The 27286-nt window shown below is 49.1% G+C and overlaps 1 long non-coding RNA gene across 1 annotated transcript; it reads left to right on the top strand.

The window, feature by feature from the left end:
- Positions 1 to 7631: 7631 nt before the first annotated feature.
- On the top strand, positions 7632 to 22045 carry LOC116661275. The gene is made up of 5 exons (XR_004317100.1): positions 7632 to 7756; positions 11362 to 11461; positions 15414 to 15533; positions 19437 to 19604; positions 20434 to 22045. It is a non-coding gene; the product is annotated as an uncharacterized LOC116661275 (long non-coding RNA).
- Positions 22046 to 27286: the final 5241 nt, after the last annotated feature.

Here is a 27286-nt window from a genome sequence, read left to right as displayed (position 1 = left end):
AATGGTTAGGACCTAATGGAGGCCCAGTGAGCCCTCCCCACCCCCATCCCTGCCGTTGCTTTTTTACAAATGTATTTCATCAAACTTCTCTAAGTGGGCTAGCTTTGAAGGAGATAGAAACTCACAGACGTGGAAGCGGGAGGGGAAGACGGAGTCCTAAACAAACAGGCACCTGCGGGTGAGGGTGAGATGAGGATAGCTTAGCTAGACCGCGGGGCTCAGTGGGGATACTGGAAAAGGATGTCCTTACTCTCCCGGTGGTCAAGGGAGGTGACGTTTGAAGTGAGTCATGAAACTGAGTAGAAATTCACCGAGGAGGAAGTCCAGCAGAACAGCACATGCCGTGACGTGCACCAGCCGTACAAGCTGCGGGGCCTGCAGGTACCGCAAATGCTCCTGCTAGCTGGCGGCTGCAATCCGAGGCTGGCGACAGACACAGAAGTTTGGCAAACATCAATGAAAGCCCTTTGTGATAACCAACTGGTTACATAGAACTTAAAGAGTATCATATATTTTATTATCACTTGTAAATTCATTACACATTTTTTGTATCAGTGACATTCATGGTAAACTCATGTTTGTATATAAATGTGCTTTTTCTCCCCCGGAGAGCCTGCTGTTAAACGTCTACCAGCACATCGCTGGGTTCAGAGAAGGGAGACTTCAGACTGGAGTAGCCAGGGAGGGCTACACTGATAGAGGAGGTGGGACTTCGGTGGGGGAGACTGGGCTGAGGGACGTCGCACAGTATTGCCCTCTGGAAGAACAGCGTGAGCAGAAGCACAGAGGTTGGAAAGGCCCCGTCTGTGCAGGCAGCCGCGAGGGGCCTGGGCTGCTGGGACGGAGGGGGCGATTGGAGCTGTGGGAGGTGACGCTGGACCGGCTGGGAAGGGCTGGGTTCCGGAAGTCAGCGCAAGTGAGGCAGAGAAGCCCGCGTGCGATTTAGCAGGCAGCAGGGAGCCAGCTCCCACTCTTCCGAAGGGTTGTGATGAGAAGCGAGCAGTGATTTAGGGGATGAATAGGGCCACAGTGTTCAGGATAGACTGGAAGAGGGAAAGACTGGCCCCGTCCCTCCGGAAGGCAGAGCAGAGATGCGGAGGAACTCAGGCTGCAGGGATGAGGTAATGCACCCTCGGCCCCCTCCTGCGCCCACTTTCTCTCCTCCTCTCCCTCAGCCAAGCTCAGCCACGGCCCCCTCCCCAGGCCTTCCCTTCCAGCCGCCGTTTTCTCTGGGGTCTGTGATTAATTCTCTCTTTAAAGTATCTGGTGATAGATCCAAGGGGCATTTCATAAATCCTGCCTCGTTATGTGAAGCCCACTTTAAAAACTTCCTTTTGTCTAGATCGATTATGAAATAATAAAATCTGACCTGAACCTAAGCCTACATCTTCACTTTCTCCAAGAAAGGGATTCAGTGATGATCAAAAAAATCCTAAGGAGAGAAATGATTCTGTAGTTATGGCGGCCCAAGAAGTAAGTGGCTAAATCTGCATTATTAAATGTTCTTCGAAATCAATTGTATGGATTTCTTCTCTCTTCATTCTCCATATTTGTGTGTCCTGCTCTCATACACATACACACAATCACACATGCACACAGACTCCCAGCATTTAGCAAAATGTCAGTTGGCTGTCTAGAGCATTGATGCTCCTTTTGGCCTGGGCTACTGAGAAGAAGGATGCTCAAAACAAGGTGGTAAAACAAAAAAGTCAAATATTGGCCATTTACGGTCTTTTCAAGATTGCTGGTCGATTTTCAGGCCACCGTGTGGTACCTAAATCATGGTCCTGTTCAGGAATTACATTTGCTCTGCTTGTTTAAATGGTCCAGTCCTATCCCTGATGCCGTCTGAGTGAGGACAATGTCTGGCTAGTAACTCCATGGCCCCAGCACAGCGCCATTATGGTCTTTGGGTCATGAGATGGGGGTGGTGGCCATGGTGTCAGCCAGGCACACATGGCTCCTTCGACTTGCTGGTCTCTTATCTCAATGTCGACCTTTCTGTTGCCAAGGACATGGTTGGGCAGGTGCAGGGAAGATACTCTCACCCCTGAAAAAGAAAAAGTATCCAAGATGAGTAATATTCTCATATCTCTTTCCTTTAAAAATATGACCTATTGCAAAAAAAAAAAAAAAAAGTCCCAGGATTTTATTTTCTTCTCACATTTTCTTATCTAGAAGCCACCAGCATAGGCCCTTAAACACGTTCGCATGTGTGCGCACGTACCCACAATATTTCTGTCCCACCTTCAAAATGTCATCCCTACAGAGGTGTCCACCCAAATTCCTCAGACACTTCTAATGGCTGCTTTCCTGCCCTCTTCCTCCTAATTCCTTGTCGACAACCCAGCGGGCCTGGCTCCCTAATATTTCTCCCTACCAAGGACAAAAATAAAAAGTCATAAATGCCAGAAGTGCCTGGGGGCTAAGTTAGCTCCTTCTTGTGGGCGGCTTTTGTGCCGGGCTCTGTCTGGCATCTGATACTCAGCGGTGTGGTCGGTCTGAAGCACACTGAGGCCCACGTCCAGTGACTGAAAGCCTGTCAACCCCCGGCAGCTGGCAAGCCCTTCTTTCTCGCACTGAGTTAGGCACTGAGAGAGTCAAAGAGTGTGGGGTCCGTTTCCTGCTCTCAAAGGGGGGGGGCGCTAACATGCAGCAGCATTCGGGAAGGACCCAGTGCTAAACTGGGGGCCTTGCTGGGGGGACAGGGCCGCGCCATCCACAAGGGCTCGACGCGGAGTCAGAAGTTGGCTCTTCGCGTCTCCCGTGTCCCCTCAACACACAGACCCCCAGACTCTCTTGCACAACTCCAGTCCAGTCACTCCTTGGCCCGTATGAGAATTTCCTAAATTGGGAATTCAGTAAAGATTCAACATTAGTGTGGGAACAGAGGGACTAGGGTTGTATTTCACGGGTCACAGAAGACAAGGTATTCTGGGTCCACTACTCACGGTTCCAGCTACGAGGCTGTGCTTCTACTCCGACCACGTGAATGAACTAAAGACACGGGACCCTGACGGCCAGCAGGGCTGAAAGCTGAAGCACGGGGTTTGATTGGGTCGTCTTGCTTTCGGCTGAGTTGTTGGTTGGTTTTAATTTACTGTCAAAAAGTCCTACACTTCTTTCAATTTGTGACAAATAGATTTTAAAAATACCCACTTTTCAGCTGTTCTTCAATATCAAAGATTATCATCAATGAATCTTTAGGGTCTGAATTAAAAAGTTAAAAAAGTTAATTTATTTCTTCATGCTGCCTCTGAATTAATTTTTTTTTCCAAAAAAGAGCCTACATCCAGAGGAAACTCTAATTCGGAAAGACACCTGCACCCCAGTGTTCACAGCAGCACCATTTACAGTAGCTGAGACATGGAAGCAGCCTAAGTGTCCATCAACAGAGGACTGGATAAAGAAGATGTGGTGTATTTATACATGGAATACTATTCAGCCATAAAAAAGAATAAAATAATGCCATTTGCAGCAACATGGATGGACCTAGAGATCATCATACTAAGCGAAATAAGTCAGCCAGAGAAAGACAAATATCATATGATGTCACTTATATGTGGAATCTTAAAAAAGAGATTCAGTCCTCAGTTTTCTCTGGGTAGCACCATGGTCAAAACTTGGAGGGTGATGGCACAGTTCCTTAGTCATGTGTAGATGTGTGTGTGTGTGTGTGTGTGTGTGTGTGAGCATCACGTGAACTCCGACTATTAACTAGTAAATGAGCACAACTGTAAGAAAATAATAACAGGTTTCATTTACTGAGTCCTGACTTCTTTCCAGGCAATGCACCAGGCAAAACATGGACCCTACCGACAAAGCCCTGGGGTCGGGACTCTCAGTACCCTCACTGCCGACAAGGAAATCAGCACGTGGCTCGCGGAGACAGAGGAGTGTCCGTCCAGACTCACTGCGCTCACGCATTCTGCTCTGCTGCCTTCGTGCTTCTAGCCTGTATTTTTCTGCAGTGAGTGTAGCAGACCTGACGCACGGATTTTGAAAGATGTCTTTTTTATCTCTAATATTTAATGAGGTTATACGTGCTCCTCATGGAAGTCTTTGACCTTCACCACACGCAGAGGCCACTGACTGTGCCAGTGGGTTCTCCTGCTCCAGACATCCTCCAAATACTTTTAATTTGTTAGGAGAAGTACCAGAGGAGAGCCCGCAGAAGCATCAGGAATTTCCAAGGGCTGGTCCTACCCACGGCCAGGCCTGGCTTACGCATTAGGGATATCTCATTATCTGGAAAATCTCACTGTCTCCCACAAAATATGGTGGAGAGGAATGTGGGCAGAAAACCAAGGAGGTTCTTACCTCCAGGAGGCATCATCGTAGCTGTACCAGCAAGGGTGAGATCCTGCCCTTCTTGTCCCTCCTGTCCCTTAGATCTCATTTCTGCCTATGACTTCATGTGACCTTCATGATAAGATTTGTAGAAAAAAAATTTAAAGAAAATGTGGTAAACTAAGAGAACTCCCTAAGAACACCTTCTAGTCCCCAGGCAGATGGCACATTCATGTGACACAAACCAGTGACCCAAGACTTCAGAGAAAGGGCAAGCACGACCATCATTCAGATGGAGAGCGCTGTAGCACCTCGAGCATCCAGCTGCTCACCACACCACCGCTGCCATCAGTGCTACGAGAGCAAGTCAAGCCTCTTTCCCCACGAGACCGTTGCCATGGGCGCCATGCTAACAGAATGTACTAGAAACAGTTCCTTCATTCTAACAGCTTGCCTGGTAAAACAGGCAGGGCGTGTGAGGGCAGGATAAACGAACTGAAAGCGGATGTAAAGGCATGGAGCGCGTGTGAGAACAGGCACTCGCAGCGCCTGAGCGCTGGCCCATTCTCTCCAGGGGCTCGTGCTGCGCCTGCTGAGTGCCCAGCTGCACCCCACGCCCTGGGGACACAGTGTCTGTCCCTAGGGAGCCAGAGTCAACTTTTCCAAAACCACATCTTACAGAGGAGGAAACTGAAGCCCAGAGAGGTTAAGTACCACCACCAAAGAAACGAGACTAATTAGTGGTAGAGTTAGAACCAGGGTGCCCATCACCCGGTTGTCTACACTCGAGGCTGGGACTAGGACACGAACTTGGGGTTCAGATCTGGGTTCCAATCCTGGCCCTGTTACCAGCTGGTTCTAAGAAGCACCCCCACCTCCCCCTTCTCCAGATCGCACGCTTGTTGGCTGCCTCCGGGGGTGAGCCAGGTGAGCCTCTGTGAGCGTCTGCTCTGGAGCTCGGGAATATTTCACAGAGATGTTTCCTCCGACAGCTTTATGGCCAGTCTTGGCTCAGAGCCTTGAACACACTCATCATGTGATGAAGCAAGAATGTCATCCTGCCGGCTATCAATAAACCACGTGGGCACCCCCCCACCCCACTGGCACCCCGCCCACACTCCCCCTTCCCCTGCAGCCCGCTGCCTCCCCCCATCCCAACCAGGTCCAGATCGTCTCATTAGGAAGTGACAGCCAGCAGGATTCATCGATCCTGATCAGAAGCGTGGCCAGAGCTTGTCTTGCAGACACTTACATTTTGGGTTAAAAGCTAGAGTTTCGAAAGGACAAAAGCCGCATCTAAAGGGAAACCAGGGAGCATGTGTGAGTCCAAGCTAGAAAACCCACAGGATGGCCAGCAGAGGACCACGACAGACCCTGCAATTTTTCTTGCCTGCTCTCTGGAGTCCAGCCCAGGGGACCCACCCGGGCTCTCCGTGCCTGGGGGAAGAGCAGGTTTCCCTGAAGAAACTGCCCGCAGGGATGAGTTTCTAGGATGCGGGCTGAAGTGGCTGCCCCTCTGCTGACTTCTCACCATCACTTGGAGAGACACCAAGCGGGAGCAGGGAAGGTTTGGAGGCCGTACCACAGCACTTTCCTAGCACTGCCATCAAAATCACATCTCCCTGCCTACCCCTTCCCACCGCTTGCCCATTCCCCTGGTCCAGGACACAGGCCCTTCCAGGGATGGAGGAAAATATGATTCTCGAAAAAAAAGCAGGAAAAGATAAAGAGCATAAAGTGTAAATTGGGAGAAGGGAGTCAAAAGGTACAAACCTCCAGTTTAACATAAAACAAGCCCTGGGGACATACGGACAGCATGGCGACGACATTGATAAGACTGTATTGAAAGTTGTTCAGAGAGTAGGTCCTAAGAGTCCTCGACACAAGAAAAAAAATTTTTTTGGAACTCTGTATGGTGCCTTCATGTGGTGATCATTTTGTAATAAACTCAAGTATCAAGTCATTCTGCTGTACACCTGAGACTGATACAATGTTTATGTCAATCATGCTTCAATAACACACCAAATAAAAGCTTTTTAATTAAAAAAATACAAACATGGAGAGCTCTCAGAAAATCACTGTATGCAAATATTGCTGTTAAATGTGGTAAACACTAGAGCTTTCTGTCTTCTTATTGGGTGGCAGTAATAATAAAGAATACTCCTGTGTACTTACATCTAGCTGTTGACATTGTATTTATAAAGTAAAATAATCAAATGTATTCCCACCTTCCCTGTTCTCTTAGTAGAGATACTCTAAGATCATAAAAGCAATAAAATTATATTTTTTTCAAAAAAAAAGAAAAGAGGACAAAGCACATTCGTACCCAGGAAGGGGACAATGCAACAATATGGGGGTGGCGGGTGTTGAGCTGTTGAGTGGGTGACAGAGGTCGAAAGGATGGTAAAGTGCAGAGATGCCAAGATCATTCACTTCGCAGCACTGTCCTGAACTCAAGCTCCTCCACCACGGTCTCCTAACCAAGCAAATGCGCCTCATGTCCTTCATGACCACCCTTAAAAGACCTGATGTAGCAGTGACGTGGTTTGAAAAAGACTGAATTGGGAGTTGAAGGAGGACGTCTGGACTCCCAGCTCCCTCAGTCTGTTTCCTCCGGGGCCCTGGGCAGCTTCCCTCACTGCTCGGTGTGCTGATCTGTAACTTGGAGATGATAATGCAACCCCCCACTCCACCCCGTGGTTACTGTTTGAAGCAAAGGAAATGGCAGATTTGAGAGAATGCCTTGTTCACTGTAAAGCACTGTCCACGTTTCTGTCACTGTTATTTCCTGTCCATTTTCCGTCTGCTTGCATCCTGTTGATGTAACTGTGGGGTTCCAGTCCGTCTTCCACGTAGATCACGTGCTCTTTGTGGGAGGGACCTGTATTTGCCTTCGGCTGACTGGTGCTCACTCAAAGTTCCTGAATGAATGAGTGCCTAAGGAAGGATGGGCAGTCACGGGCTCCTGTCCTCAGCTCATACCCGGCTGCGCTGGGTCAGCCCGCAGGCTGACCAGCTGGATGGGGTTGTGCCGGGCCAGGGGCCAGCAGAATGTCTTTGCTCTGACTGCCCATCTGTTCTGCCACTGACGCCAGCACTAAACTTAGCCAAAGTGACTCATGAACACAGGGCCGCCCCAGGCCCCACAAGTGATCTCAACAAGCCTCGTGGCCACAGCCAGCCTCTCTCTCCATCTCCTCATCCCTTCTCCAAGCTCACTGGGCCAGTCCTGGGGCTGCAGGGCTGGGAGGCAGAGCTGATAGGAGCGGCCGCCCCACGTGGACACTCTCCCCTCCCAATCTGTGATGCCTGAGACAGAGGTTATATCAAAAAGCATTAGTGAGCGTTCAGTGGCTCCCTCGGAGAACCACTCCCCAAGAGGAGGGCGTCCTTAGGGGCGTGGCGGTGCCGATTCAGCCACCATGAGATGAGGCGGGGAGGGAGCACCTGGAGCTGGAAACACTTCGTAAGTATAGGCTATTTGTTCATTCGGTGTCTCAGTCCTGCATTCAGTACGTCTTCTCAGTGCTCCAGCATCCATGGGGGTGCAGAGCAAAATCGCAAATAAAAAGAGGCCATGGCTGCTTAAGTGGGCAACCAGAGACGTCCGGGCACATTTATTCTGGTCTGAGTCACCGTGCAGCGAATCTGAGCTTCACCACCTTGTACGTTTGCACGGAGTGCACAGAGAGTGCGGGAGGGAGGAAAACAGCGAGAAAGCGGTGAAGCTTTGACTGAGGTTGGATGGAGAAGAAGAAGAGGACTGCGAACACGTTTTGCTCCACGAAGGACGTTTGATCCTTTGAAATCGGAAAGGCTCTCTCTGAAAGGAGTCCAGCGCACGCCATCCACCGCACGTCGGCGGCAGGGGCTCCCTGCCCGCAGCGCAGTTCACACCGCTCCACGGCGACCGCGCTGTCCTTCAGGGAGGCGTGTGCCTGCCGACATGATCAGTGCCTTTCCAAGACTCTCCGGATGCTTCTTGGAAAGCAGAGACCTCTCAGTTTCACTGTGGCGTGGAGGGGAGAAACTAAGAGCTGTGAATCACAGGCTGGGGTTTATGAGCTTCATGTGGTACACAGAGCGGGCCAGCACATCCTCTCCCTTGGCCATGCGGACCACTGTCTCCCTTGCTCGGCACCCACCGCGGCCCCCAGAGACCACACAAGTGGGTCTCCTTTCTCCTCACAGGGGCTCAGAGACAGTCAGATGTGGGGAGGAGCCCAGGCTTGGTGTCTTGGACCCGAAATGCTATTTTACTGTGATGTGGTTATCAGACCTTTTGGTTCTCACTTTTCTTATTTGCATAAAATCTGCATAGAAGATCCTGGCTCACTGTCCCACAGAGAGTAACACTAATTAAGGAGAATTTTTTACCTTTTTCCAGCTGGTTCACAGTCTAAGGGCAAATGCTTCGTACCACCCAATAATCCATGAATAGAGTGTGGATTATTCAGTTGGATGACCAGAGGGATGGGGTCGGGGGTGAGGACTTCCTTCTTTTTCTTCTCTTGTCTTCCTCCAACCAAACAATCGCTCTGGGAAGTGGCTTCCTGCTGAAGGGATCTGGTCCCACTCCTCCAGGCTTAGGGGAAAGGGTGGGAAATGGGATCCAGGCATTAGCCCCTGGCCTCACTCCCCAGCCCCCTCACACCTCACAAAGGGGGAAGCAGCACCTGCAAAGCTGTCCTCTCTCTCGCTCCTCTCTCCAAGTTTCTTCTTCCAAGACCCTTTGGTGTCTCTTACCCCTTCCCCTGTCCAGGGAGTGCCATCCTTCCAACAAAATAACAAAATCCCCATCCTCCAGCCTTCTTGCACCTGAAACATCCTCTCCGTCCCGATGACTCTGTCTAGTCCCCATCTCTGTGGCTTTGATACAAAGAAGAAGCGTGGTCTGGTCTCCAGGGGGTAGGAAGCGGTGGGGTGGGGAGGGAGCTCTGGAATATGCTTGAGAGCAGAGAAAGAGGAATGGGGGCGAGAGGCTTAACTCCGGGCGGTGACTGTTTTTCCCCTTAAAGGATCAGAAACAGCACGTTATACCCTGACGAGGATTCATGTCATTCCGAAGACTCTTGTGAGGAATTTGTGTTCGTTTTACTAAAGGGGTACGTGCCCCCTCCCTGCCCGGTGCCTCATTACACAGTCTCCTCACCTTCACTGGCAAGGAGCAGCGTCTTGCCCAGATCAGCTCCCCCTGAGCACCCAAGCGCCTCCCGGGACCGTGGTAGGGGAGGGAAGCCCCTCTTCGTCTGCCTACGTATAAGCGTGGCTCTGGGCTTTGGGGAGGTGACGGATTTTAAACCCAGGAAGCGGCCCTCTGCGTTGCCAATGAGCTCCCAGCTGACGTGGAAGGGGCCCACCTCAGGCCCGTGCTCTGCGAGCACTGATGAAACGGATCCCTCCACCGTCCTGTGGGGAGCAGCCCCTGAGTCTCAGGTGATGGAGGAGAGGGCGGAGATGCTGCCTGGACCATTCCAAGTTTCAAAGAGCATGCGTTTTCCTATAGTCACTGCTTCAGACCAGACCATATCCATACCCAAGACCGTTCACAGAGAGCTATGAAACTGATAGGCATTCATTCTCCAAGCAGCTACTAAGGGCCCACCGCATGCCAGAACGTCTAAAGTGCTTTCATGGGCAGCGCAGGCAGTGAGGGGCGTCTACGCTGTGGCCCGGCAGGTGGACTGGAGTGTTCAGGGAAGTCTTCCTAACACGGTGGGAACGGACGTTCCGTGTAGAAGAGGAGTAAATTTCACTTCCCCAAAGTCGTCAAGGGCCTGAGCACCGAGGCCCCGGGGTACTCACCTTTCATTGGTTCTCGGTCCTGAAACCCTTTGTTGGATGGTTTCCTGGCTTTGGACCATGGAGGAGAGGCACCGGGCCAGCAGGATGACAGCACTGGACCGGAGGCTGCCCCGGGTGTGGCCCTGGCTCCGCCACTGGCCAGCCTGTGACTGCCGGGCAGGTGCTTTCTCTCCTCCAGCACAGATCAGGAGTCAAACCCGAGGACCTACGGACATCACTCCTGAGATTTTACCCTAAGGCATGTTTTCTCAAATGCATCACTGGTGACATTTTGAACTGGATAGTGTTTGCTGTGGAAAGACATCCTGTAGGTTGGATGTTTAGCTGCATCCTTGGCCTCTACCCACGAGAGGACAATAGCCACCCTCCCAACAACTTGTGATCATCGAAGTCTTCAGACGTCACCAGACGTCTCACCCCCAGCCGGATGTCAAAAGCAAGATGGTTGCTTGAGTAGCCAGGTCTGCAGCAGTATGGTTTATAATAGTAAAAAATATTTAAACTGTTGGCATCAACAGTAAGAGAGGGTTAGAAAGTTATGATACATTCATTTGATAGCATATTATGTAGTCATTAGAGACAAATATATGAAATTATATATAGAGAGAGTCATAAAATTGCATTAAATGTAAAAGCAGAACATTAAATTATAAGTACATAATGCAATTGAGTGAAAACGCTCTGTTGTAATCTGAGCATTAGAAAGAAGCTTGAAAGTCACCCAGCCAGACGACGTGCTTTTCTGATTCTCAGATCCCTTTGGAGATGTCCTTCCCTAGGGGGCACACATCCCCCGTGGGACCCCTCTGTATTACTTTCCTGTCACTGATGCAAGAGATCATGAGAAACTTGGAAGCTAAAGACAACAGAATAGTCTGGAGCTAGAAGTCTTAAGTCAACATGTCTGCAGGCAGGTCCTCTCTCCCTTCCTTGGCTCTGCCAGTTTCTGGTGGCTCCTAGCATCCCTTGGCTTGTGGCTGCATCACCCCAGTCTTGGCTTTCTCCCCTGTGCCTGTGTCCCATATTTCCCACTCCTTTCTCTTATCAGGGCACCAGACATTGGATCTGGGACCTCCCTAAAGCCAGGAGGATCTCATCTCGAGATCCTTCACTTAACTCCATCTGCAAAGACCCTGTTTCCAAATGAGGCACCTTCACAGGTCCTGGGGCTTAGGATGTGGACGTATTTTTTGGTGGTGATGGGAGGGGGTGTGCATTTGAACCCACAGTACCTTCCACTGATGAGCTGCTCATTTCTCCCTGCAGTGGGGTCTTCCGTTCTCCAACAGCTTGGAAGGAGAACGTCCTTCTTCACGTTGTATCAACACCCTCACACATGCACAATCATTAGATGCGCGAGAGAAAGGTAAGCAGTCGGAGTAGTTGGATGTTGAGACTCAAGGATTTGGTTTTCTTGAGCAACACATTTTTCTAATTAAAAACAAAAAAGCCTGCTTTATCCTTCCTCCGAGGATCCAGCCACAGAGCATATGTGAAAGAGTTTAGTACAAATGAACTTAGCAAACAAACCAGCGTAAGGACCCATGTGGAGGACGTCACCCTCATCTTGCCGGGGCTCACCTGTTTGGTACTCTCTACCTGATGGATAAGCCTGCGCTTGGAGCATTAGCAAAGGAGGCCATGTGAAGGTGGAGGCAGAGGTTACAGTCGTGAGGCCGTGAGTCAGAAAATTCCTGGAGCCGTTGGCAGCAAAAAGAGGCAAGAAGGATTCTCCCCTGGAGCCTTCAGAGAGAACCTCGATTTCAGACCTCTAGCCTCCAGAACTCCAAGAGAATACATTTCTGCTCTTTGAAGCCACTGAGTCTGTGGTCATGCATCCTGCAGCCCAGGGAAACCAACACCCTCACTAACAAAACATGGCACATTGGTGGAGAATTTCAGTCTCACAAAACTACGCCGACACATAGTCACCGAAAGGCACCCATCTGGGTTTCAGAGAGACCCACGTTTGAGTCTCAGCTCTACTGCTTTGTAGCTGAATGTCCTTGGGCAGGTGGCCAGCTGCTCAGATCACAAGCTCCCTGGCTGCAGAAGGCATTCCTTCCTGGGGTGTTAGGAAGAGCAAATGAGCTGAGGTCCAGGGGCTAAGTTACTTCACCCTTGCTCTCAACCTCCTCTCCTCTGCTTCCTGCTCAGAAAGCTCTGGTGGGCCCTTCCGGTGATCTACAAAGTCAAGCCCAAACTCCATCGTGTATGTTTAATACCCCTCACATCTGGCCTGCTACTCACCCACCTGCCATTCCAACCGTATTTTTTTCTACCACCTCTTCCCGAAGAACCTCCACTTTGGGCACTTGTCCCTGAACCAGCTGTCTGCCTGTCTCCCCAGATCCTCGCACATGCTCCCCATCCATGCACCCCAGGCCAGCTCCACCCCATCCTCCTCCTCCCTCGAGCGTCCTTCCTGCCCCACTTCCTGTGTTCCTGGGGTAGGGCACCCAGCCATCCAGATCCCGCCGTAGAGCAGTCAGCGTGGGGGGACAGAGAAGACAGAAGTGATCCGTTTCTGGGGCCCTCAGTCCCATGCCCTCCCTTCACACACCCTCTCATTGTCCCCTAACTTGCTTTTTCCAGGTATTAACTTACTCTGAACAACTCCGCCACCACCACCACCACACAGCACACTCACGCCGCAGTGTGAGACAATGATCACAGCTTAAAGTATTACCTCCCACGGGGGACTCAAAATCCTAAACCTAAATAATGACTTTCACGCATCATCAAACACGGAGATGCGATGTCCCAGGGGGAGACAGGAAGGCCTTTCTTACATCACAGCCCGGCTGCCACCGCCCAGGGTGGGCCTGCTGCTGGGGCGGGTGTGTGGCCTCCACTTCCAGCCCTCCCACCCCACCTCCACCTCTGCTGCCCGGTTTATCTGCCTTATTCTGAAATTTAGACCCCATCGGGTATTCCTCTCCATGACCCGATTTCTCTGCCCCCACCCAGCTTTTTTCTTCCTCTTTCTTCCTGCTACTTCAAGTTCTAATTGCTCCCTGGGGGGGACCATCCATCTTGCTCACTAGGTATTCAATTAGAGCGGACCTCAGCCGCCCATCTCCTCCCCCGCCGGCCCTCCCTTCCTCCCGCCCTCCCCGCCCCCAGTGTCACCCTTCAGGAAGCAATATATAACACTCTCCATCCACTACTGGCTACCCGCCATCCCCAGCCTCAGTTCCCATTAACCACGCCAAGGCAAATGAATAAATAAATCTCTACGGGGAAAGAGAGAGGAAGAGCTGGTTCAGAGCTAATGAAGGTCACTGCCAGCCAGGCCTCCCACTCCCGCTTCTAGGAAGCAAGCCCAGGCCCAGGGCGAGGGCTGCTCCCTGGGGCAGGAGCCCGGCGTGTGTCTGTCTATGGCGTGTTCACCTGGTCATTCTCTGTCGTAGCTCTGCGTCACGGCTGGCCCTCGTTTGGTCCTCATACACCGCAACGGCTTAGGGGCAGAAAGGCACGGCGCCCCTTGTCCTGACACACAACACCTGCTGAGACAGCCAGTGAGATGGCGCGCCGTGTGTGCCCCTGTGGTGAAGCCGGCCACTGCAGGCGGGCCGACGGGCCCTGTCGTCACTTCAGGGATGGAAAGCATCCCGCCCAAGACCAGAGAGGACGGCGAGCCAGGCCTGAGCATTCCCGTTCTGATCTCTCTTCACTGGAAAGGAATTTGAATCTCCATCAGATTTCTCAGAGAGGGGCACACGCGCCTCTGGGAACGCCTGGCTTCGTGCCAGGGAGCCGTGAAGCCACCGGATAAAGAAGATGCTTTTTCCCAGATGGTCAATTTTACTTGATTGGAGGTAATTTGAGGCGTAATTTCGTATTAATAATATGAATCTCATTACAATATTTATAACATACACATGCATATGTTATACATAAATACATGTATATATTAGGAAATAGAAAAAAATTTCATGTTTGCTTTTATGCGGCTCTACAACCACTTTTGAGTGACAGAAGCCAATCTGAACAATGTCTTGAGGGTCAGCGGACGCCGACCTGTCATTCAGAGTGTTCCTGCTAGGGACCGGGTGGCAGCACTCGGCCACGCCCTTTGAGAACCCAAAGAAGAGGCGGAATGATGCCAGGAAGGAGAGGGGAGCTGCCTTCAGTCACTTCTCAGGATTGACACTTGGGAGACACAGGAGTCGACGGTTACTGAAAACCTGCTATGCTCCTCATGCTGGGATAAGCGCTTCATAAGGATTTTCTCTTTTTCATCCACATCGCACGCACACACACGCCTCTTTGACGTCGGTGTGATTACCTCAATTTCAGAGACGGGGAAGACAGGGCTTGGAGAGGCAGCCAGCACCCTGGAACCTGGGACTTACTGATTCTGAAGCCTGAGCTTGTTCATAAAACCAACGGTTGTCAAATTGCCTCCGTAAGAGAGGCCCCTTTAATACACCATCCTTCCTCTTGGCGCTTCTATATGATATTAGGTTTTTAAAAATCTTACAACTAATACTTGGGGCTCATGAATTTGGAGCAAGCTTGCATTATCCATGCAGAAGGATGACAGAGCTTCCTGGGTCCACGTAAGGAAGCGATCACATGCTTTGACCGTGGAGACTTCACATTGGAGCCTAAATTTTATTCTTTCTTCTCTAGCCCCTCACTTCTGAGAATAATAGATGTGAATTATTCTATATTTCCAAGGAGATGTCGGAATCTCCTAGAGAAAAATCAAAACCAAGCTGCTCTGCGAATAAATCTACGGTGAATGAGTGAATTACTATAACCATTCTAGGTTCATTTGTTAACGTTGCCTCGTCCTTCAGCCGCGCTCTGACTTGCTTTAGAGGACCCACTACCTTCAACCCTGGAGGGCTTGCCTGGCATTGAGTTCACTGGTGTCCCTGTCCCGAAAGAGCAGAGACAGTCTTGCTCTCTTGCAGAATTGCACATGGAGACACTGGGATGCAGAATTCAAATGAGTTATTGATTGAATATGAAATATTCAGATTGATCCACACATAAATCTTAAAACCGCAGAGAGCTCTAAGAGAACAGGTTTTCAAAAGTTGATGAGACACTCCCCTATGACATGGAGAACTTAAGTCTAATCAGGCTTCTGTCTCCAAACTCTTATCAAAGTAGAAGTTCTGCAGCAAGCTGTGCACAGCCCCAGCGTGCTGAGCAGAGGAGGCTTAAAACACAGGGAACATTTGTGATGTGCTCTCAGGAAGCCCCTCCTCCTTGACATGATGTCCTCCTCACTGGCCTTCTGGCGGTACTTGGCAGGCCCACATGCATTTCTTTGGGCTAATACATTGCTTTTTCTGGAACAGGTGCAATGGTGACGACAAGAGTGGAGACTGGGCAGTTCTGGTAAGACCAGTGAAGAACGAGCAGTCCAGAGCTTGAGACCCTGTGAAGGCAGGCTTGGGAGAGGACGTTCTGCCAGGCAGGTAGAAGTCTGACAGCACAGTGAGGCTGCTGGGCTCTCAAGGAAAGGGAGAAGAATAGAGAATTGTGTGTGTGTGCACGTGTGTGTGCGCGTGTGTGTGCGTGTGTGCGTATGCGTGTGTGTGTGCAGGGAAGGGGACTCTCTAAGAGAAATTTCCCCAGCCAGGCTACCCAGCAGAGCTTGGAGGAGGGCCAGTGATGGCTACTATTTCCCCTCTGATCCACTCCACCTCCATATTCTATCTCCTCCCAACCATATGTGGAATAGTTGGAAAGCATTTTGGATAGCTTTCAGCATCACTGGGCACGCTGGAGAACTAGTCTCCCCAAAACAGACAGCCTCAAAGGATAGTTGGGCCTGGAACAGAACTGAAAGTCAAGAGGCCTTGTTTCCATTCTGGCTCTGCCAGTACGAGGTGGATGGTCTTAGCATCTCTGTGGCTTATCGTTCAGTGTTGAACTGATTCTCTCAGTTCCCTGGAAGCACCTCAATTTGCTATTGGTCCCTGTGTCTTGGAGTTACATATTCAACCAGATCAACTCTCTTTAGCTGCAAGCAATAGCCAGTAAACCGTATAGTCTCTGAGTGTGTGTGTATGTGCGTGCATGTGTGTGTGCGCGTGCACATGCATGCATGCGTGTGTGTGTGTGTTCATGCATAAGGAGCAGATTGGGGAGACAAATGTCATCTCCTCTGTTCATTTGTACAGTAAACAAACTTGTAGAGCATTGGACACTAAGTCAGTCACGCCTTGCAACTAAATCTTTGCGATCTTGAGGAAATATATATATAAACGAGCATAAATTGGGGCACTCACAAGATCATGCGAGTGAGTGTGCTATGAGGACACAGGTAGAGGACATTTACCATAGGCAGGGTGCAGTGAGAACGTTACCCGAGAAGACGGTCTGGAAAAGTTGTCGTTTGAGAAAGGAAAGGGAAAAGGTCACGCTGGGTATAACTTGGCTCCAACATCCCTTTTCCCTCAAGTAGAAAAGAAGTTGGCTCAGTAAAAGCAGAGTCCTCACTGTGCCCCTATAAATGGGCTGAGATCTTTCCCCAAAGCGTAATTATGCATCGGACATTCTCTTACTATATTTATGTGGGAAAGAAAGAAAGCGATTCACAGCCTCCCCAGTTCCTTTTCTTGCTGCTCTCCGTTTGTCTTTGTTGCTGGCATGTTATTTCACTAAAGAGGAATGTCCTATTTTTAAGAGGTGGCAGGCAGTATGTGGGCTGGAGGTTACACTAATACATTTCGACATGGAAAAAAAATAAAAGAAGACCTTCTCTTCTTTCCTTATGATAAAGAAAAGCCAAGCCAAGAATCTGGAAACTCACTGTCACCCCAAAGTGATGCGAAGGTCTTCAGGAGGGAAGAGGCGTCTTCAGAGGCACCTGAGCATGTGCCTGGCTGGGGGTGGGGAGTGGGGCCCCTGTCATTTTATCACTGCCCTGGACTCCTGGGAGCTCCCCAGTTCTCTCCGTGGCTGGATACGCCCTTTCCCCCAGAAGGTGATGCTTACATCCAAGTCCTCTGCCATGAGGCCGACCCCAGAGTCTTCCTGCCGTTCGATACACCTTTACTGATTATCTTCTACGTTCCAAGAAGCTCTAAGTATTAAAAATGTAAAGAATTCCACGATGAACAAGAACATGTTGCTTGTTAACATGTGTACAAGTCTGCTGGGGCTGATATAACGAAACACCACGGACTTGGTGGAGTGGGTGGAGAGTTAAACAACAGAAATTTATCTTCTCACGGTTCCAGTGGCTGGAAGTTCAAGGTCAAGGTGTCACAGGGTGGGTTCCTTCTGCGGCCTCTCTCCTTGACTTGTAAGATGACCACGACCGCCTTCTCGCTGTGTCCTCACACGCCCTTTCCTCTGTATGCGGGCACCCCTGCTGCCTGTGTGTGTGTCCAAATTTCCTCTTCTCCTAAGGACGCCAGTGGGACTGAATTAGGCTCCACCCTGACAGCCTCATTTTAACTTAACCACCTCTTTAAAGGCCCTGTCCCCAGATGCAGTCACGTTCTGAAGTATTGGGAGCTGGGGCTTCAATGAATGAATCTGAGACACAATTCAGCTCAAAAGACCAAAGCAGCTTCCTGTCCTCAGAAGAAAACAGACACTGTAAGCCAATTTACAGTAAAAAACAAAAAAGCTTCGGTTTTTGTAAAGGAGCAACCGATTGAAAGCATCTTCTGGCCAGAGTAGGTCCTTCAGACGCGTTTGCTGAAATGAGCTCCTCGAAGCGTCCGGGGAAATCCAGCAACGCCAGGCTCTGTTCCTGACTCCAGGAGAGAGCTAATTTTAAAGGCAGAGGTTGATTCCAGGCAGAAGGAGCAGCTGATGCAAAGGCACAGCGGTGGCAAGGTCCTAGTGCAAGAGTTGGGTGCACAGGGCGCTGTCTTACAGGGGAGGGTTAGGAGAGGAACAGACAATGTAGGCTGAGCCCAGAGGGTGAAAGATGGGGCACGTGGGCTGCGGATCCCGACTTCATCCTATTGCTCAACGGTGGGGTTGGCGCTTGGAGAAGGGAGACTGTTTTGACTTGATGATCTTGTTGTTGTGGACATACTCCAGAAGCAGCGGTGCAGAGAACTGGCCAGCCCGGGGAGAGGTGCAGACGTGTGGACGGGGACCCCACTGAGGAAGTGACCTCATGCGTCCGGCCGTTTCAGAAAGTGAGGAAGGCCTGGAGGTGGGAGCTGAGGCTGCCTTCGCCGCAGAGGTGTCTGGGCACCGCTCTCTTACTCTCTCAGAACACACAAATGCCGGGGAGGTCAGATCTGGGGAAAGGTCACTGGCCTGCAGGCACAGCACTGTTAGTTCCCTCGTACTTGAGCCAAAGCCACACTGAGGGCCGAAGGGAATGAGATCAGAGGCTCCCAAGAGCTACAGGGAGCCTCTCCAGCCGTGCTAGCTACTGGAGAATTAAATTACTTCTTGGAAAGGTAAGATATAGCTCCTCTCTCCCGTCATATTATTCCTGAAGGAAAAGCCTGTGCCTTCTGCTGGCTGCCTGGTATGTTCAACTCTAAGCACCAAGGTCACGTCCTGTGAATGGTGCTGGAGACCTTCCGTCCGAGCCATGAGGCAGGTGGGTCCACCTGCTGCAGCAGACGAGGCTCCTCCACCACTGGGATCAGAAACCTGCCTCCCGCGGGTGCACGAGCCAAACATTTTCCTGCTTCCAAAGGGCCATAGGATTTGGGGTTTTTTCTTGTAACTTCTCACTCCTTCGCTTAGCTTTTGCCAAAGACCTTTTACATGTCGAGCTAACGGCAGGTACTAGTGATATAGGATGACTCTGGCCCAAACCAGAGACGTTTTTTTGCTGTCTGATAGGGACCAGGCAAACATGTACAAATGGGTGAATTAAAATACTCTATGACACGTACCTTATTTGAACGGGGAGCTAAGGGGACCACAGTGGAAGAGCCACACCGGAGTGACTGCCGCCCTCAGGCAGAACATCCCAAGGTGTACAGGGCGTGATGATTGCCCCAAGATGCTGGGGCCAAAAGCATGGTTCCTGGGCTTGTATGGGCAGCAGGAATTCCTACAGTGAGTATTCTCTGGGTGAAGCCCTATTCAAATCTGGGGGTGTTTTCTTCCAATCATATCCTAATATTTCAGCTCAGTCACTTAAAATAACCACTCACCCAGACAACATGAAAAGACGTATATCCATTAGTCACTGACAAGCCATTAGTCACTCAAACGTCTATTAACTATCTCTTACCTAAAATGTGCTGCATCTGGGGACTGCGTGGGGGTAAAGAGGAAGTGAGGGAGAGAGTTAACTCTCTGGACTGTCAGGCATGATACTGGGAATAGGGCGTATGTTACATTATTTATTTTTGAAATGAAGGTGTTGTTACTAACTATTTTTATAGGTCAAGATACAGGTGACATGAGTCGCTCAAGTTCATACAGACAGCAATGGGCAGGTCACCGTCATTTCGATGCCCATGTCCAGTTCATCGCTCCCTGGCCCTCCGGCAGCAGCGCATGGCGTCGGTTTTGAAAGGAGAGGAAGGGAGAGGGAAGCACGCAGGTGTGAGGTGAAGCAGCAGCCCGGGCCTCTGAGCGGGAGGGGGGATGCCCGCCTCAAACCCCCCCACGGCTGACTTTTCCCTGCTGCCCGGAAGCCCACCCGGGAGCATGTCCGCACGCTGCCGCGTCTGTGGTCTTCCTGGGTCCGCTGGAGCCCCTTGCGTTTTATGTATCAACACGCTACTATTTTTCAGAGGGCCGCGCACGTTAGGATTATCAAAACAAACATCCATTTAAAAGAACTGAATTTATATCTTTCTGTTGTCATGAATCTTCTCGGTTAATGGATACTTAGAGGGCAGTTACTACTCTGTGTCGGGGACGATAACATTCTTGTCTCTTGGCATCAAACCAGGGTCCTCATTTTAGACTAGGCTGTGTGTCAGAGGACTAAAGAAATCGTCTGGTTCCCTCTGGTTAACATCTTTCAAGGTTATAGCTCATACAGCCTGCCTGCCAGACGCCATGATAAGAACTTTAACCGCTGCCTCACTTGAGCTTTATGGCAGCTCTGTAAGCGGGTAGCAGTATCATCCGCGTTTCACATGAGGCTGTCAAGGCTCACAAACATCAGGTGACCCACCCAAGGTCACACAGCTGAGCCCTTGAGCTGAGGTTTGGCCCTGCGCAGATCCCAGCCCCTAACCGCTGGCCTCCCTCCCCTGTGCGGTAAGCTGTGTTTCTGCCTCCTTTCTGCTGCCGTCTCAGACCCAGACTGGGGCTTCCTCCCGGAATCCAGCTTCATCTCACGGGTTTGAAAAAGACCCTTAAGCATATTCTCAAAAGGGACTATTCAATAAATTGGGAAATTTCAGTGGAGTTTATTTGTCATCCTAGTGGGCTGGTGCTCTGGACATGATCGCACACAAGACAAACTATCCAGTGGAGAGAAAAGGAACTTCCTTGCACTCAGAGCCAGAAGCCACCGAGACAAAACCGCGCGGGGACTCGGGAAGGTGCTTCCGCTAATCAGCGGCGAGGGGCTTTGGGCGCTGAGCTCCTCCGCCGGTTCGACCTCCCCTGTACCCGGCCATCGCGTCTGACCAGCTTCCCTGGGATTAGCTCCCTTGAAAGGGGATCTAAAGTTCACTCGGTGCAGCCCAAGGTTGCATCGCACCTTGATTCTGTCTTCTAGGGACCCTCCGCTCTCGTCCACGTGAGCCTGACTGCTGAACCCCTATCCTGGCCGAACTGTCTTTGCATCAAAATGCAGGACTTGAATTGAACGTCCCTTTCCTTCACTTTTCCTTTCCCTTAACGGAGGCACTGGGAATTGAGCCCAGGAACTGGTATGTGCTGAGCACGCGCTCTGCCGCTGAGCTGTGCCCGCCCCCCACCACCTTCGTTTTTAATTTGGTATTACTAGTGTTTACCCAGCATTACAAGTCTCAAAATTCTTTTGAATATTATTTCTGCCATGGATCATACCAACAGATATTTCTGAGACTGGAGCAATCCACAAATTGGGAAAACTTGGACTCTTTTTTTTTTTTTTCAATGTTTTATTTTTGTTTGTTTTTGTTTTAGGGGAAGGTAATTAGGTTTATTTGTTTACTGATTTATTTTTAATGCAGGTGCTGGGGATGGGAAAGCTTGAACTCTCATCTTCTTCCTAGTCATTGGTGGAAAGTAGGGAACATGGACACAGCTCTGTTTATGTCTCTTGGGACTCAACTGCAGGCTGACCTCAACCCATGGAGGTACCGGGTTCCTGAGAGACCAGTCCACTCGGGAGCAGTGGGCAACCCAAGCGCAGCTGCAACCCGACTGTTGGGTGCAGTGTTTTAAATATTTGTTGTCAACAAGGTCAAGTTTGTTTAGCATGCTGCACAGATCTTTTATAACCTTATTGATTCTTTTGTGTCTGTTTGATCCACCAGTTATGGAGAAAGATGCCTTAAGATCTCTCACTATCATTGTAGATTCGTCTGTTTCTCCTTTGTGTGTGTGTGCGCCTGTGTGCGTGTGTTTTATCATATTTGTATAATGTATACATGTTACTAGGTGCATGGAAGTTCAGGTTTTAAGTGTATGGAAACTTAATGTTTTAAAATGTCCCTCTTTATTTCCAGTAACGACTCTTGCCTTAGTCTTTATTTTGTCTGATATTAACCCAGTTACACCACTTTAATTTTGAAAATGTTTTCATGGTATATGTTTTACAATCATCTTGCTTTCAAACGTTCTCCACATAATTGCCATGTAATTTTTTTTAATCCAGTTGTGTTCTTTAATTGAGGTAATTAGGTTACTTCATTTCAACACGTTCATTCATAAATGTATTACAAACTGACATATGTGGGTCTACTTCCCTACCACCTTACTCTCAGTTCTCTCTCACCCCCACCATGTTCCTTTCTTCTCTTTTCAGGCTTCCTTCGGGATTAACATTTTTCTCAACCCCCGTGTTAGCATCTGAAGTCAACCTTCATTTACTATCATTTTGTGGTTGTCATGGTGCCTACAACATGGAACTTTGAGTTGATAAGAGTCTGATACACATCAGCACCACCATCACTCCCCGAAGGATGCAAGAACCTTAGAACTTTCATCTACTTACAACTCCCTGCCTTTTGTGCTATTTCTGTCATGGGATTTAATGCCACAAGCTATTTTATGGTTCCATAGTGTTGGTCTCCATTCACACTTGCCGCATATCTAACCTTTCTGTCACTTTCTTTCCTGTATATCCTCACTTTTATATGTAATCGTTTTCCTCATTCAGGAATAAATCCCTTTAGTATTTCCTTTCGCCCAGATCTTCCAGTAACAAATTATGTCAAATTTTAATTATCTGAAGATAACTTTATTTCACATATTTTTGAAGGATATTTTTACTACATAAGGAACTCAAGACTGACAGTGATTTTCTTCCGTACTTGGACACTCTCTTGTCTTCTGACTCTGTGGTTTCTATTGAAAAGTCATCGGTAAGTCTTATTGCAACTGAGGTAACATGTCTTTTTTTCCTCTGGTACTTTTCCTTTTTTCCTTTTGTCTTTGATTTCAGCAGATTTATTGTGGTGTGCCAAGTGCGGTTCCCCTTCTCTTTGTCTTGTTCAGGTATGTTGAACTTGAATACGTGGGTTGGTGTCTTTCATCAATTTTCAAAAATCCTGGACCCTTAAATCTTCAGATATTCCTACTGCACCATTTTCTACTTCTTTTTCTTATGGGACACATTATTTGTATATTAGATATTTTTCTCTGTGTATCATATGTTCACACATCCTTCACAATGTTGTTTCAAGGTGGTCCTTATGCCTGAGTTTGTCCAGTGACAGAGAACAACTCACCAGCTTGGAGGCAGTGGGTTCTATTTTAGGAAATTCTGTGTGTCAGAACCATCACTTTATCTTGACTTAAAATTCACACCCTTGTAAATTCCACTCATCAATCCTAGTCCTACCCTTTGGGGTCTTACACAACAGCCACATTTCTCATTTACATCATGATCCTCTAGACATCAGGGTCTATGCAACTCCTGTTTACTGTATGGTCCTAAACTCCAGAGATCCACAATGCCAATAACAGATACTGGTGTCAGTTCTTTCACAAAGAAGGAGGAAGGATGTGAATAGGACAGCAAAGAATTTAACTCTAGGTTTCACTGATAGCTTTATTGCAAGAAAATAAAATAAAATAAAACTGACTATACTTCAATAAAAATATTAAAAAAATAAAATTAAAAAATAGTTTACCAAAGAAGCATTTCCTCAACAAAGACAGATCCTTTTGCTGTCTGTAATACAAAGGAAAGAAGAGGAAAGAGCTAGAACTATATGGGAGGGGAAAAAGATTCATTCAGGTGAGAATCTTTTTTTTTTATTATAACTTTTTTTTATTGAGTTATACTCAGTTTACAATGTTGTGTCAATTTCCAGTGTAGAGCACACTTTTTCAGTTATACATGAACGTACATATATTCATTGTCACATTCTTTTTCGCTGTGAGTTACCACAAGAATTTTGTGCATATTTCCCTGTGTTATACAGTATAATCTTGTTTATCTATTCTACATCTTAAACAATTATCTATACTGTTATTGAAAATAGAGTTCATCTAACTAAGCGTCTCTCTTCAGAAAGCACCCACCCTACGTCATTAAAAACAGGAAAGTATCCATTCTACTTTTGAAGTGGTTCTTCAACCTCCGCTGTGATTAAACCTCTTTTCTATTTCCTACTGAAACCTTACCTTCTGCATGTTAAGGTGATTCTCTCTTGCCTTGCCAGTAGTACAATGGCAACAAAATAAAGAAAATGAAATATTAAAATAGGTTAATGCAAACAATGAAATAGAAGAAAGAAGAAAAGGTAAGGAATTCGAGGGAAATGGAACAGCACTGCCAGAAAGAAAGCAGGAGATGTGTCTGTTTCCTGGGGGTTGTAGAGACACAGCGGACCAAGAACAGCAGCCTAGGAGTCAGGAGTTTGGCTTCCAGGCTCTCAGTGACAAGTATCATTTTTTGTGTCATCTCCAGCTGGTCCCTTCATTTCCCTGAGTCTTATTAACTTTCTCTGCTAAATGGAAGATTTCACTAGGGGAATCTCAGGTACCTACCAACTCTAAAGGAACTCAGTCCTGCATGTGTTGATGCTATGTTGCAGCCAGTCTGTCTTCCAGTCTGAGCTAGGGAGTGTGGACCAGTGGTTCCCACTGTGAATCTCCTGCCAGTTCCCATCTTAACCATGGACTCCCTGCTAACCCCAGGAAAACGCATAGCCTGGGGGGTGTTAATATCCGTGTGGAGAAGGCTATTTCTAACTTGGTTGTGTATCTCTTTTATTAGCTTCATTTTTTAAGATGTCCATAAATTCAGTTGGGGGAGACCAATACAGGTGGAAAGATAATCACTGTCATCATTTGCAAAGTTACTTTTTCTATTTCACTCCACAGGAGCTAATTTCTAACTTCTGGATTCATTGTTGAAAACTTTTGGCAAAAGGCCTTTGAGGCAGTGGGAGAAGGACCAGTGAAATTCTCCTCTCCTTGTTTGGAGGCAGAAAGGCTGGACATCGTGGAGCAGTAAAATATAAACCCGATGCCTCATAGTACTGTCTTGGCAGCAGCTCCAGATTGTAAAGCTCATTCACAGGCAGGTTCCGAATGCTGGCTTGCCCACTGCGGCTGAGCTGGAAGTGGCGTTCAAGTCTGTGTCTAACTAGAGGAGGAGACCTTTGCAGGCGTGCACATTTGTGACTGGATGGGATCCAAATACAACGTATGCAACAATCCATCAACTGCCCTTAATGCTCTAACCCAGCATTGTATAGTTTGGGGGTGGGCATTTGCAGACTTATTAGAGACCCAGCTTTTTCCGTGTATGTTTGGATGCTGCCAACACTAGTAGTTTTGATGAGAGGCCTTTTAATCTTGGGAGCAAAGCCAATGGCCTGCCTCCTTGGAATAATGTCTTAGTAACCCAGTGTCACGTGGCTTTCTCCTGACTGCTCGTGTGGCTCTCTTACCCCAGGCTGTCATGTTGTTATACAGGCTGTGTCCTGGCAAGGAAATCTGCTAACAAGACGGGCGGGTGCTGAAATCAGCCTTTCTTCCTCGTACCAAGTCACTGTTCTGGGGTGAGCGACCTCCATCTACAAAGCTCACAAAGGGCCCATAGGTGGACTTGCCCCTCGTCCACTCCACGTCCATCCCCTTTCTTCAGTCACTGCCCTGGGACGACCCTGATTCCAGGAGGGTCTACTGATCCTGCATCCCTGCTACTGCTGGCCTTGGCCTTGGCCCTGGACCGGAGCCAGGAGGCCGCACTTACCTCTAAGCTCCTCTGAGTGATCTCAGCCAAGTCACTTGTCTCTTCTTAGGCCTGTTTCCTCATCTGAAAAAACATCCCCCTCTCAAAGTTGGATGGTGTAGAAGTAACAAGCAGTTTGTGTTCAAACCTCTGTTTGGCCGCCTTTTCACTCCCTCTGCATCCCCTGGCAAGTTACATAAATTCTTTATGTCTGAATTTGTTTAATCAATAAAGTGGAGATAATAATGGTACTTATCAACATATTACTGAATCCTTAGAAAACCCTACAAGCTGATATTATTAGTGTCTCCACTTTACATACTTTTTCGGTTTTTTTTTCTTTTTAAAAATTTTGGGGGGGGGGTAGTTAGGTTTTATTTTAATTATTTAATTAATTAAATTTTTAATGGAGGGACTGGAGATGGAACTCAGGACCTCGTGCCTGCTAAGTACGCCGCTCTACCGCTGAGCTATGCCCTCTCCCCTCCCCCTTCCACTTTACATATTTTTTTTTAAAAAAAAGGAAGTCTAAGAGCGGACAAGCAACTTGCCTAAGATCACACAGGAGTTCGGACACGAGCCAGGTTTTCTGTCTCCTAGTCCAGTGCAAGGACATATGTACACAGCACATGTAATACATGCGCTGGTTTTTATACGCATACATACGCACATAGACACTCACAGCACTGACAGTAGTGCCTGGCACAGAATGCTGATGCGAACAGTCCTTGGTACTCAGTAGGCACTCAGTAAGTGTTCCCTGTTGTTAATATGGTGATGGCGACGACGATCTGTGGAGAAGGTTCCCACCTGCTAACAGCCCTTCCTGCCCCGGGAGTTTATGGTTCGGCCAACCCCCAGCTTGGGTACTTGGTGTTGCTGGAGCATGACTTGCATTCTGAATGGGGACCTGAGGGACAGCCTGCTCTCAGGGTGGGGACAGGGGCAGAGCTGTCTGTGAACGGACTGGTCCATACGGCGAAGCCTCAGACGGGTGGCCCCACGGCCATGTCCGTGTATCTGTTTGTGTGCGTTCAGGAGAAAAGTGGTGTGTACGCTTATTTTAACTTGAACTCAGCATCCTTTGGCCTCTGAGAACTGTTAACACCTCTTTTGAGTGTTTCACGGGAACTCTGGGCACAAGGTCTTTACGGTCGAGAGCTCGGTCATGAAGTCCCTGTCCTTGGCTATTGTAGACAGCTGCAGCGGTGGGAAGAACGTTCTCAAGGAGAGGTGGGCAACAGCACGAGCCTGCCTTGCCCCGCCCCAGCCCACTCTGCACACTGGGAGCCCGTCCTTTCCCTGGGAAAGGAGGGTCGGTCTTGGGGGCAGGAGAATGGGCGCGGTGACCTCTGCCAGGTCCTTCAGCCTGGAATTCTGAGGAGAGATGTGTGGGAGGAGAGTGCTCGGAGATCACTGCCTTGCATGTTGCTGTCCCGTGCGTGGCGGGAGCGGCCTAATTAGTAGGAAGGAGACCTGGGTTCCTGTGCTACTGAGCCTTCAACCCTTGGGAAAGCTGCCCCTTTGGAGCGCTCTGGATCTATCCCTAGACTTTCCCCACTCCTTATGACCCAGTGAGGTGGTAAATGAAGGGTGAGGCCAGCAGGCTTGTCTAACCCCTAATTCCATCCCAGGGCCCCAGCCAGAGTTCAATCCCCAAGTGACTCCAGCGCCCCACGGGAGGGGTTGTGTGTGGGAGACAGCACTGGTTTTCAGGTCGGCTTTCCATCCGGGAGCCTGCCTTCTGTGCCCTCTGGCCAGCAAGCCACAGAAAATGCAAACGGCAAGCGTCACTCTACACCGACGGCCCCAGCAGTGACGGAACACTCCAGCCACGGGAATCGGCAGGGAGCTCGCCAGCCAGGCTTTGCAGCCGTGGCATAGAGCAGTCACCTGGCTGCGGCTGGTAACCAGCTGGAGTCTCACTGCCACTCT

The sequence above is a fragment of the Camelus ferus genome, chromosome 34, assembly GCF_009834535.1.
Source record: "Camelus ferus isolate YT-003-E chromosome 34, BCGSAC_Cfer_1.0, whole genome shotgun sequence".
NCBI lineage: Eukaryota > Metazoa > Chordata > Mammalia > Artiodactyla > Camelidae > Camelus > Camelus ferus.
This window is presented reverse-complemented; position numbering and strand designations above follow the sequence as displayed.